The sequence below is a fragment of the Phyllobates terribilis genome, unplaced genomic scaffold, assembly GCF_046119375.1.
Source record: "Phyllobates terribilis strain yellow unplaced genomic scaffold, ASM4611937v1 Scaffold_4__5_contigs__length_816908805, whole genome shotgun sequence".
NCBI lineage: Eukaryota > Metazoa > Chordata > Amphibia > Anura > Dendrobatidae > Phyllobates > Phyllobates terribilis.
The window spans coordinates 376,547,314-376,560,832 of record NW_027362764.1 but is presented as its reverse complement, the minus strand read 5'-3'; the positions used below and the strand labels follow the sequence as shown (position 1 = coordinate 376,560,832).

General features: G+C 46.0%; 1 long non-coding RNA gene across 1 annotated transcript in view; it reads right to left on the bottom strand.

Annotated features, from left to right (window-relative positions):
* Window positions 1–683: 683 nt before the first annotated feature.
* Window positions 684–13,519, bottom strand: part of LOC141264340 (uncharacterized) — a 298,797-nt gene continuing 285,961 nt past the window's right edge. Inside the window, exon 4 of the long non-coding RNA XR_012319892.1 lies at window positions 684–767. This is a non-coding gene — a long non-coding RNA (uncharacterized lncRNA). The remainder of the gene's footprint in view (window positions 768–13,519) is intronic.

The following is a 13,519-nucleotide window of genomic DNA, read 5'->3' as shown; positions in this document are numbered from 1 at the left end:
TGTAGATTTTCTGTATCAAATGTAACTGTGTGGAAAATTTTACATAAAACTCACTGATATGTTGTGGAAGTGAAACACACAGCACAGGTCAGTATACACTGTGTAAAAAGCACTGTGGGCATGAGAGTTCTATATATTCCATCTACTTTGTTGGAACTGTGAGACTGTTTTTGACACAGCAAAAATACACAGCATCAAAACTCATGGTGGGAACACAGCCTTAGGCCCCATTCAGATTTCCATTTGGCATGTATATGTGGTATCTGTTTTGTTTCATGGATACATCACATACTCATTATAGTCTGTGGTGTTATGCACCTGTCCATTTTTTTCTGGCATAAACAAATGAAAAAGGCCTATACAAGTCTATGGATGAAAAATACATAGACTATACTCATACCATTCGTGTGCTATGTGCTGTCTGTGTTTAACATTGAAAAGGATTGGAGAAGATTTATAATTTATTTATTCATTGACCCACCTGTGAAAAACACTGATAACACTGACGACACACGGACCAAACACTGACGACACACCAGAGACGTAGCTAGGTGTTTAGCTCGGGGGGGGGGGAATGGGCAAAACACTGATCTGACCGCCATATGATGATGTATAGTGGTAGATGCCAGTCCTGTAGAACATAGAGATTACAGTACAGTTATAGATGGTGAATTACAGATGACGTGCTCTCGCATGGAGTCGTTCACTCTTCCCGTCTTTTCCATCTGGCTCCGACCATCATGACAACTTCTCCATCCAGGACTCGTCTGCACAGATTACAACAAAGACACATTAGGCTTCTTACATTTCCAGCACCGTCCCCATCTATTCCCAACCTGCACAAACTCCTCATCCTGCTGATACCCCAATACTGAGCCGCTGCTGCCGTGTCCCTATTACTGCACCTGCTGTGTGGTACAAAACCAATGCTCCTCTTACTGCCCCCACATAGTAATGCAACCACTGTGCCTCTTACATAGTAATAATGCCTCCTTTGTGCCCTCTAGATGGTAAAATTACCCCCTAGACATTAATGCTCTGTGCAAAAGCCCTAGAAAACAGTGTCCACATTTTGCCCCTAGAAAGTGATAATGTCTCATGTACATCTTTGACAATCACAACACCCTGAGTGCCCCTATAACAATACTTAAGTGCCCACTTAAGATTTAATAGTGTCCATTGAGTCCCCCCATGTACAGCTCCCCTATACACAGTATGAGGGGCATTCTGTAAACTGCAAGCTTAAAATGACATGCAATCTACAAAACGGAGAGCAGTAGTGCAGGAAGATCATGGCGTCCTGCATTACCGCAGAGCTTAACTATCGATTTGCTGCACATGCCAATACAGTTAGCAGTGGCGGTAGCTCTGGGTGGCCGCCTCCGAGCGATGAGCCCCAGGTGACAGCACCCTTTGCCACCTGGTAGCTGCTCTACTGGTGCTCCTGTAAACAATAATGCTTAAGTGTTCGCTTACCATTTAATAATTAGTATACGGCACTCCAGAGCAGGGATCCAATCCATGAAAATATAAGTAAAGCCCGGTACCAAAGAGGTGTGCAACAAGAATGACATTTTATTCACATTGGAGTAATTGGATTGAATCAAATTAAATTTTTGTGGCGGGGGAAGGGATATATTTATATGGGATTTGTAGTTCTTAGGAAGTGTTCGTGACGACACCTGTGGTTTCAGGTAATAGGTACCAGCGCTGCTTCAGACATCTGGGGCGGTTGATAGGGCAGTTGGGTTGGAACGGCTCCCCACAGGTGGAGCGGGCCCCAGGGCAGTGTAGTATAGATGATGGTGATGCTGGGGCTTGTGGTGCAGGAGAGATGGCGCAGCGGAAATAACTAACGGAGGCAGTGGAGTGCAGTCATCCGAGTTTACTCACAGTTCTGTTCAAGTTCGTCAGGTACACTGTACGGGTGTCAGCCTCCCGTGTCGCACTGCGTCTACCAGATAAGGGGTCCAGCACTTTCTCAAGTATATCAGGAGCGCTTGACGGAACCCTGCTTTCTTTATGTTCCTTACTAGACCGACTTCTCGCGCCGGGTCTTCTCCCTCCTGCCCTGCGCTTCCCCACACACAGTCCCGATCGGGTGCTCTGAAGTCCCTCTGGGCAACCTGGAGTTCCCGGACCTACTTGATGCCCTTCACGGTGACTAGGGTGAGACTGTGGCAACTGCACCATGGAAGTGCAGAAGCCTCCGGTTTTCCAGCTGAGACCTGGAGTAACACGGCTGGTCCAGGGACTGGTTCCCTTCTTGCGGCCTGATCCCTCTGACACTTGGCAGACTCGGCCGTCCTGCACTCACCGTACCCCCTGGGATCCCTTCTGTTAACGGAGCCTTTCTCCTCTGCTCCCTTCCTGTGCCTCTATTACTAGGCCCCTTTCTAGAGCAGAGCTCCTGAAGAGACTCTGCTCTCCTCCTCTTCTTTCACTGAATCCACTCTCACACTCTGACCTACACACCCTTCTTAAGATGGCTTCCCTTTATATACACCTATAAAAGTGCTCCCCTAAACTTCTTCCTCCCTCACCCACTACTGGTTCCCCCTCTCTTTGGTTCCCCCCACTCCAGCCAGGGACAGGGCTCAGCAGAAACACTGTGCATCTTGCCCTTCCAGCCGGCCTGTAGTAGTGTAGTGTTGAATGAGGGTGTTGGGGTTCCGGGCAGCACTCCCTCCTTACCTGAGAGAAGGAGACACCACACCTCTGGGTGAGGTGCAGTACCTCTGTGGCGACTGAACCCTCAGGCGCGCCACAACCACACTTGCTGAATTTGGCGGATTTTCATTATAAACGCTCGGATGCCCGATCACAAATCTGAATGTGCAATGTTCGTGCCGAATTTGAAAAAAAACACGAATGTTTTCCGAACATATTTGCTCATCTCTATTCACAATCCATTGTAAAATTCTGTGAAACACCTGTGGGCTCAAAATGTTCATCAAACCTTTAGATTAATTCTTTAATGGGTGTAGTTTTCCAAATAGGTTCACTTGTGGATGGTTTCTGCAGTTTTGGCGACTTGATGTTTAGAATCTATTCCAGCCAAATTTGTGCTTCAAAAATCAAATAGGATTGCTGTGCGCCTAAACATTAGTTTTCAAAAACATATCGGGTATTACTGTATTTGGTAGAAATTTGTTAGCAAATTGTGGGGTGCATTTTCTTCTATTAATCCTTTGTAAAAATGAGAAATTTGGGGTTAAAGTACCATTTTAGTGGAAGAAACAATTTTGCAAAGCAAATTTACTTAAAAAAAATGAAAAATTGCTAATTTTTAAACCCTCTTACATACTAACATACTATAAAGCAAGATAAAAGGGGACGATAGGGTGGTCATCAAGAGTATTAAAATAAAGTTTATTAAATATATAAATACAAAAATACACACAGATCTTCAAATAGGGGATAGATGGGCATGTGCATGGGGGATGCTGTGAAACAAGAAGCACTGGATCTGGGTAAATGTAAAAAAAGAGCATATAATAATTTTTATTACAGGTATCGTAGATATTCGGATATAATATAACCAGCTATTGAACCCGTTCTACGCCCGGGTGGCGAGCATTTTTTTTGGTATATAGTCTCCCATCCTGGCATATGCTCACCCATCCTGCGCCCCCATCCTGTTTTGTGCTGCCCCCATCCTGCTCCCCCATCCTGTTATGTGCTGCCCCATCCTGCTCCCCCATCTTGATATGTCCTGCCCCATCCTGCTATGTGCTCCCCATCTTCTTTTGTGCAGCCTCCATCCTTTTTTGTGCAGCACCCATCCTCTTTTGTGCAACCCCCTTCCTGTGCCCCACCCTGTTTTGTGCTGCCCCCATCCTGGTATTTGAGCCCCCATCATGGTCCATGCTCCCCTATCTTGGTATTTGTACCCCCATCCTGTTATTTATGCTCCCCCATCCTGCGCCCCAATCCTATTGTGGCGCCCTGCTACGCACTGGTGCCACAGAACCCAGAAGGGTGCATTGATGACTTCTCCACAAGAGGCCCTCACACATTCACACACCTCCACCCTACCACCTCAGACCAGCAGAGGGAGCCCTGATAGGGATATATATATATATGGAGGGTGGAGCCAGGCAGCTCAGTTTAGGGTTTAGACACAGAGGAACAGAGCTCAGAGAGAGCTGAGAGTGTGCTGGCACTTAGACCAGTGAAGAGGCAGAACGCTGGCTGCTGTGCTTAGGCGAGCCAAGGCCTACAGCACAAGGTGAAGCCTAGTGAGGGCCCCCGAGTGTGGCCGAAGGCGAGAGGAGAAGGAATACAGTCATATGAAAAAGTTTGGGCACCCCTATTAATCTTAAGCTTAATGTTTTATAAAAATTGGTGTTTTTGCAACAGCTATTTCAGTTTGATATATGTAATAACTGTTGGATACAGTAATGTTTCTGCCTTGAAATGAGGTTTATTGTACTAACAGAAAATGTGCAATCTGCATTCAAACAAAATTTGACAGGTGCATAAGTATGGGCACCTCACCAGAAAAGTGACATTAATATTTAGTAGATCCTCCTTTTGCAAAAATAACAGCCTCTAGTTGCTTCCTGTAGCTTTTAATGAGTTCCTGGATCCTGGATGAAGGTATTTTTGACCATTCCTCTTTACAAAACAATTCCAGTTCAGTTAAGTTTGATGGTCGCCGAGCATGGACAGCCTCTTCAAATGATCCCACAGATGTTCAATGATATTCAGGTCTGGGGACTGGGATGGCCATTCCAGAACATTGTAATTGTTCCTCTGCATGAATGCCTGAGTAGATTTGGAGCGGTGTTTTGGATCATTGTCTTGCTGAAAGATCCATCCACTGCGTAACTTCAACTTTATCACTGATTCTTGAACACTATTGCCAAGAATCTGCTGATACTGAGTGGAATCCATGCGTCCCTCAACTTTAACAAGATTCCCAGTGCCGGCATTGACCACACAGCCCCAAAGCATGATGGAACCTCCACCAAATTTTACTGTGGGTAGCAAGTGTTTTTCTTGGAATGCTGTGTTTTTTTGCCACCATGCATAACGCCTTTTTGTATGACCAAACAACTCAATCTTGGTTTCATCAGTCCACAGGACCTTCTTCCAAAAAGAAATAGGCTTCTTCCAATGTGCTTTTGCATACCTCAGCCGACTCTGTTTGTGCGTACTTGCAGAAACGGCTTCTTTCGCATCACTCTCCCATACAGCTTCTCCTTGTGCAAAGTGCGTTGTATAGTTGACCGATGCACAGTGACACCATCTGCAGCAAGTTGATGCTGCAGCTCTCTGGAGGTGGTCTGAGGATTGTCCTTGACTGATCTCACCATTCTTCTTCTCTGCCTTTCTGATGTTTTTCTTGTCCTGACACTTCTGGCCTTAACAAGAACTGTCCCTATGTTCTTCCATTTCCTTACTATGTTCCTCACAGTGGAAACTGACAGGTTAAATCTCTGAGACAGCTTTTTGTATCCTTCCCCGGAACAACTATGTTGAATAATCTTTGTTTTCAGATCATTTGACAGTTGTTTTGAGGAGCCCATGATGCCACTCTTCAGAGGAGATTCAAACAGGAGAACAACTTGCAAGTGGCCACTTTAAGTAGCTTTTCTCATGATTGCATACACCTGGCTATAAAGTTCAAAGCTCAATGAGGTTACAAAACCAAAAAAAAGTGCTTTAGTAAGTCAGTAAAAAGTAGGCAGGAGTATTTAAAACAAGAAAATGATAAGGGTGCCCATACTTATGCACCGGTCAAATTTTGTTTGAATGCAGATTGCACATTTTCTGTTAGCACAATAAACCTCATTTCAAGGCAGAAACATTACTGTGTCCAACAGTTATTACATATATCAAACTGAAATAGCTGTTGCAAAAACACCAATTTTTATAAAACATTAAGCTTAAGATTAATAGGGGTGCCCAAACTTTTTCATATGACTGTATATTAGAGACACATATCCATCTCAACAAACAGTCCTGAGGACTAATCCATTTGCAGAGATATCAGGCAGACAGTGTATATAGCAGACTGCAGTGCATATAGAACAAGAGGCTCCATTCCAGTTCTGCCTTCTGCTGCTGTTAGATTTTTCTAGACAAAGGCCCAGGTCTCAGGAATAACTTTTTTTGCATCTTAATCCTCATTATTTGCTTAAAAAGCAATCCAGAGAACACCGTTTTTCTGCACCATTTGCTTGTAGACACTGAAGAATAAAGCCAGGTTCTTTCCATATTACAGCGCTAAAAATCCAGCTATTTAAAACTGTGGTTTCTCCGTTACACGGATCACATATACGTTTTCAGAAAATACTGACATTTCGGATCTTCATTAAAAGTTTGTTTCAGTGTGTCAGTGAAGCAATTGACACCAGATTGCTGTTCAAAATAGTTACCTACACGTCAGGTATTTAAAACTGTGGTTTGTCCGTCACACGGATCACATATAAGTACGCTCCAAATTCAGTCATTTGTTGTGAGCGTGGAAGATATTGTCCTCCATTTAAAATGGGCAAGGCACGTGGCAAGGGACGGGGAACCGGACATGGTGCATGCAGAGAGCGAGGCCGTGGGCAAGCTGAAATTGTGCCATAACAAACACCCACATCTTCTCGCTCGACCTTCCTGTCTCAATTAATAGGGGACCGCAGAACACCACTATTGAACACAGAGCAGTGTCAAAAGGTTATTGGTTGGATAGCAGATAATGCTTCCAGTCACTTAGCCACCAACACCACCACCTTGTCTTCCACACGGTCAAGTCTCAGTAACTGAGTCTGGACCGCATATTCCTCACCCTAAACCTCCTTCCTCCCACCATGACGAGTGCCCAGAGACAACTGATCCCACACTTGGACACTCCAAAGAGCTGTTTACTTTCCCATTTATAGATTCGGGCCCCTCCCCGATCCACTTGAAGCGGGGCAAGAGAAGATCGCATGTAGCGATGCCCAAATATTTGAGCAGCCACAGTCACACGAAGGCAACGGTGGGAAAGTGTCCCAAGAGGTGGACGATGATGAGACACAATTGCCAGAAAGTCAGGAGGAGGACCAGAGTGCGGAAGTGGAAGATGAGGTGGTGGATGATAGAGTAACTGACCCAACCTGGCAGGAGGACATGCAGAGCAAGGACAGCAGCACACAGGGGGAGGGAGTCAGAGCACCCCAACAGGCAGGAAGAAGCAGTGTGGTGCCCGCAGAAAGAAGGCAGGCAACCATTCCCCGTAACACCAACACGATGGAAGTTGCCGGTACAACTGTTAGGTCTTCCTGAGTCTGGTTGTTTTTTAAAGACTCTGCCGATAACCCCAAAAAGGCCATTTGCACGACCTGCCAGGCCAGCATCAGCAGGGGTGGCAAAACGACCAGCCTGGTCAGGCACATGGCAGCAAAGCACGCGACTTTGTGGGCCAAACCCCAGGGTCCAGGAACAGTGTCTGCAGGTGGCACCATTGCTTCTTCCGCTGTTGTGCATGCAAGCCAGTCCCCTATCCATGGTGCATGCGAAGATGCCTCCTGCCCTGCACACTCTCAAGTAGCAGCATCAGGAAGCACGTCCACGTCCTTGTCCCATCGCAGCGTTCAGTTGTCCATACCCCAGTCCTTGGAACGCAAGCGCAAATACGCAGCCAACACCGCACAGTACTAAATTCCCACATTTCACGACTGCTTGCGCTCGAAATGTTGCCTTTTAGGTTCGTGGAGACAGAAGCATTCCGCAACCTGATGGCGGCGGCCGTCCCTCGGTACTCGGTCCCCAGCCGCCACTATTTCTCCCGGTGTGCCGTCCCCGCATTACACAAGCACGTGTCCCAAAACATTAGCCATGCCCTCAACAACGCAGTTACTGGGAAAGTCCACCTAACCACGGACACGTGGACAAGTGCTTGTGGGCAGGGAAGGTACATCTCGCTGACGGCACACTGGGTTAACATAGTGGAAGCCGGAACCCAGTCAGACCTTGGGACGGAACATGTCCTCCCGACGCCGAGAATTGCGGGTCGTAGGTCAATCAGGGTTGCCTCCACAGTCTACAGCTCCTGCACCTCATCCTCCATCTCCGAAATGATCACATCAGTCACAAGCTGGAAGCACTGCCTTGGCCAAGCGTCAACAGGCTGTGCTGAAGACAATATGCTTAGGTGACAAACCGCACAATGCCGAGTTGTAGACAGCTCTGAAAGAGCTGGCAGATCTGTGGCTCACACCGCTGAACCTACAGCCAGGCATGGTCGTGTGTGACAATGGGGCGAGGCGAGCTCACACACGTACCATGCCTGGCCCATGTGCTTAACCTCGTGGTTCAGCGGTTTCTCAAATCCTACCCGGAGCTGCTGGATCTGCTTGTTAAAGTATGCCGCCTGTGTGCCCATTTTAGAAAGTCACCTACAGCTTCCGCCACCCTTGCCATGTTTCAGCAGCGTTTGTGGCTTCCGGCTCACAGACTGGTATGTGATGTCCCCACGCGTTGGAACTCTACACTGCAGATGTTGGGAAGGATTTGTGAGCAGAAGAGGGCAGTTGTTGAGTACCAGCATCAACAAGGCTGTCGGTATTCAGTTCAGACTCCACACATAAGACCTCAGAAGTGGACATGGATGTCAGACATATGTACCATCCTCCAAAACTTTGAGGACTCCACCAAGATGGTGAGCGGCAATGACTCCAGAATTAGCATCATCATCCCGCTTCTCTGTCTTCTGAGGAGAGCATGGTCAGTCATCCTCTTGGTGAGGACACGGAAGTCTTGCCTGTTAGTAGTGTGGCACGCATGGCTGAGTTTATGTTACGCTGCCTTTCCCATGACCCTCGCGTTCTCAAAATTTTGGGTGACAGTCATTACTGGTTGGTGACACTTCTAGACCCACGCTACAAGGAGAACTTTATATCTCTTATTCCTGAGGCGTACAGGTCTACAAAAACGTGGCAGTACCAGAAGGCCCTTGTTGCGGAACTATTAAAAAAATTCCCATCTGAAAACGCTGGCGGTAGAGGTCACAGTTCGTTGGACAACCAAGGAGTACAGGCAAGAGAGACAAATGCAATCCAACAGAGGCAGGGGAACACTGTCAAAGTTCTGGGACAGTTTTCTCAGACCCTCCCATCGCACAGGCCCTGAAGTGCGGGATACTCGCACAAGGAGTGCAAAGTTTGGGAAGATGCTGAGAGAGTACCTTGCTGACCGTACCAACGTCCTCCGTGATTCTTCTGTGCCTTTTAATTATTGGGTATCCAAGCTGGATACGTGGAATGAACTGGCTCTCTACGCCTTGGAGGTCCTGGGCTGCCCTGCCGCTAGCGTTTTATCAGAGCGGGTTTTTAGTGCCGCTGGAGGAATTATAACTGATAAGCGCAACCGCCTGTCATCTGAAAATGCTGACAGGCTGACTATTATAAAAATGAACAAGGGCTGGATTGGGCCAGACTTCTCAACACCATCGAATGATAGCAGCGTAACATAAACTCAAATTCAGTGTCTTTTTTTGGGAGGTGTATTCCCATGCACCTCTTCACACCCACACATGGGTATACGCTTCCTGATTTTGTCTATTTGCTCTTGTCCTCCTCCTTCTCCTCCATCATATCGCCAGGGTGACCGTGGTTCGTGATGCAACACCCACATAACTTTTTAAAGGGCGTTTATGATGCCCGTAAAAAAATAAATAAATAAATTATACAGTATGTTCATGTATACCCCCCAGGGGTAAATGTTTGTCAGCCCATACACTTAGTGCATGGGCATTACAAGTATAGGAGACCAGCTCCTTTCTAATTGGAACATTTTTTATGAGGCCCTCCAGGTCTCTTCCAAGGGGCATTGGAGTGCCCCCCAATTTTTGGCAGCCCTTGCATTCACTGCATAGGCCAACACTATGGGAGACCCTCTCCTTTCTAATGAGAATTTGTCATTACTGTGGCCCTACTCTATGTCTTTAAATTCTTAGTGGGGTTTTTCCTAAAATTGGTCAGCCATTGGACTCACTGCATACCCTATAACTGTATAGCAGACCCTCTCCTTTCTAATGGGAACATGTCATACTTGGTACTGTGGCCCTGCTCTAGGTGTCTTTAAATTCTTAGTGGGGTTTTTCTCAAATTTTGCCAGCCCTTGCAGTCACAGCATGGGCATTACCACTATAGGGGACCGGCTCCTTTATAATGGGAACATTTTTTTTTTACTGAGACCCTCCTCTATGTCTCTCCAAAGGGGTATTGGGTTGCATCCAAATTTTTTGCAGCCCTTGCAGTCACTGCATACACAATAACAGTATAGGAGACCCACTTGTTAATAAAGGGAAAAACAAAGCATAGCTGGCTGATGGCTCCCTAACAATAGCTAGGGCCGACTGCTGGCCTTTTAAGAATAGTAAGGGACGTCTGATGGCCCTATAAAAATAGGCTTTATGACTTTCAGAGTCCCTTCATCATAAATAAAACAGGATGTGTCTGATGATGTGTCACACACCACATTGCCAGATAAGGTTGTAAAATGTCAAAATGACATTTCCCGGTGAATGCATTGGTCTTAAAAAATAACGTAAAAAACCCCAAAACAATAGGATCTTTCTTTAGTATAAAAAACAGCGTCGCCAATTTAACCTCAATGTAATCACATTATTCAGCTTCTGCACCTCCTCCTCCATCTCCGAAATGACCACATCAGTCACAAGCTGACAGCACTGCCTTGGCCAAACGGCAACAGGCTGTGCTGAAGATAACATGCTTAATGCTTAATTGACAAACCGCCCAGCACTGCAGAGTTGTTGAAAGCTGTAACACAGCAGCCTGATCTGTGGCTCTCACCGCTGAACATACAGCCAGGCATGGTCGTGTGTGACAATGGGCGGAACCTGGTGATGGAGAAATGACAGCCGGGGTAGATACGGTTTCCCTCTAGGCCAGTCCTTTCACCGAGCTAAATACAACTCTCAGCTAAAAAAAAAAAAAAAAAAAAGCTGTGGACTGGCTCCGTACCGTCTCTGGCCACATTCACCTGTCCAAGTGTTTGTTGTTAGGCGGTCCTTCCCAGTAAGTGCACTGGGGAGGGCACGGGTAATGTTGTGGGACCCGTGCTTGAGGAAGGCGGAGACGATACCGGGAAAAATAGTGGCAGCTGGGGACAGAGTATGGATACCCGGTCGCCGCCGCCATAAGATTGTGGACTGCTTCCGCCTCCACGAGCCTAAAAGGCCACTTTTCAAGTGCAAGCTGCTGTCAAAAATTTGGCAGTATAGTATTGCAGCCTGTGGGAGGGTGGGTGGCTGGCTGCATACTTGCGCTGGTATTCCAAGGAATGGGGTAGGGACAACTGAACGCTGCACTGGGACAAGTGATTGTTGCAAGTCTGCAACAACAGGTGCATGGCGGGAGGCATCTTCGCATGCGCCAAGGATCACTTATGATGGGCACACTTTTAGGCAGTGACCTGGGCGTCAGAAATGCTTCCAGAGGTCTTCCCCATGCTGTTCCAATGTCTTTTCAGCACTGTACGCATGTGTCTGATGAGGGGTCACACACACCACATGGCCAGATAAGGTTGTAAAATGTTAAAATGACATTTCCCAGTGAATGCATTTGTCTTTGTTGAAAGCAATGCAAAAGTGCAAAAACGCATCAAAAATGCTACGCGTGAATATAGCCCAAGGTGTGGAGGAGTATTTTTGGTCTTGGCTATTTATTTTGCCTTATATACAAGTCATTACCCTGGAAAGGATGTTCCTTAACATATTTCCCAGGAAAATCCATTTTGGTTTCGTTTTTGTATGTTTTATTGTGAGTCCGTAAAAGTGGCGTAATACTCTGACAACGTTGTTGACAGCAGTGACCTGGGAGTCAGAAATGCTTCCAGGGGTCTTCCCCATGCTGTTCCTATGTCATTTGAGCACTATTCCCATCGATTTGGGTAATTTTTAGGCCCTATGCAGACCGCCAGGGGCAGCCGCCTGAAAAATGCTCGAGTTGCCCATAGACTTACATTGGGTTGGTTGCTCGGGTCGAGCACCCGAGAATTCCAATTTGCTCGACCTGAGCAACGAGTACCCGAGCATTTTAGTGCACGCTCATCACTAATGACCACCTTATCGCCCACTTTTTTCTTACTTTATTTTATTTTTTGTCAAGTGGTCCGATTTGTCCAAGTATATAGTTGCATGTATATATTATACTACAATATTTATTATTGTTGCCGAATGTCTGACATGCTGTATTCTTCATGAAGTACTTTTATACTAACATACTAGAAAGATATTACTGAAATTTAATATATCTGATCCTTGTTTGTACCGTCATCTTCTATATGGGTAGATTCCGGAGCTGTCCATACACATAGGATTTTCGACTTGCCTTTCCAAACTTTCATTTAATTTGTATGGGGGCCATAAAGCAAGTGTCAGGTAAAAAATAATAACATACTAAAAAGATATCTGAAAAATTATACAGACGTAAAGTAATCAAGTGGTAAATATTAATTATCAACACTTGTGGGGTAAGATTATCTATTTCAAGGGTATAAAAAAAAAAAATAAATAAAAAAATAAATAAATCGGATTGCACTCGGTCCAATGTTACTCAATGAGACAGAGCAGATCTGCTATTTTCTTCACACCTGTACTTGGCGTGAGGAAAAAATTGCAGCATGTTGCGTATGGACACAAATTGGATAAGACTCCCAATGGAAGTCTATGGGTGCGAGAAAAAAAAAGGACATCACACAGACCATCTATATGGCGTCTAATTTTTATGCAGACATCTCAAAGGAACCAGGAAATTGCATCAGTCAAGCACAGGATGATCACAGCCAGAACCCTCCTGGCAACCAAGAAAAAAAAAACATAAAGTGTAAGGCGGCGGTGTTCACACCGTGCAGTAACTGAGGCAGTGACCCAAGCAAGTCCAACATAAACAGCTTTTTATTTCAGCAACTCACATGTTAACAGAAAGTCCTCCGGTTCACAGCCAGGTTAACAGAAGTCCTGTAAACAACAGTTGCTGGGGGCAACGGTCGCACCGGGCCGCTCAGAGCCTAATGGGTGCAGAACCTTCCCAGGCTTAGGTTCAGCTGCTCACAGGCCCGGCAAGCTTTCCTGCTATGCTCCTAGCAGGTCCCAACACTGAACAATACTAATCCTTAGTGCAGGGTTTTTAAAGGACCTGTGGCAAGAGCCACTGGAAAACCTGGGTTGGAGGGAGGAGGCCGCCTCCACTGCCTCCTGTGACCTCCTCCAAGAAATGAAGGCCCTGCTGGGTTTTTAATCTGCCTTAGCCAGATAGCCTGACAAGGTCCATGCTCACCTTCATTCCTGCATTGTATCCACAGGTGAGTTCGTGACTGCAATGCACTCCAATGGATTTAATAGGTCTCTGTACACATTCTGGGGGATATATACCGTCCCTCATATATGATCCCGGTCACTGCCTCACAAAATATATAGATAGATAGATAGAAAGATATTAGATATATAATAGATCGATAATAAATAGATAGAAAGATAGAAAAGAATAGATAGATGGATAGATACTGTAGATAT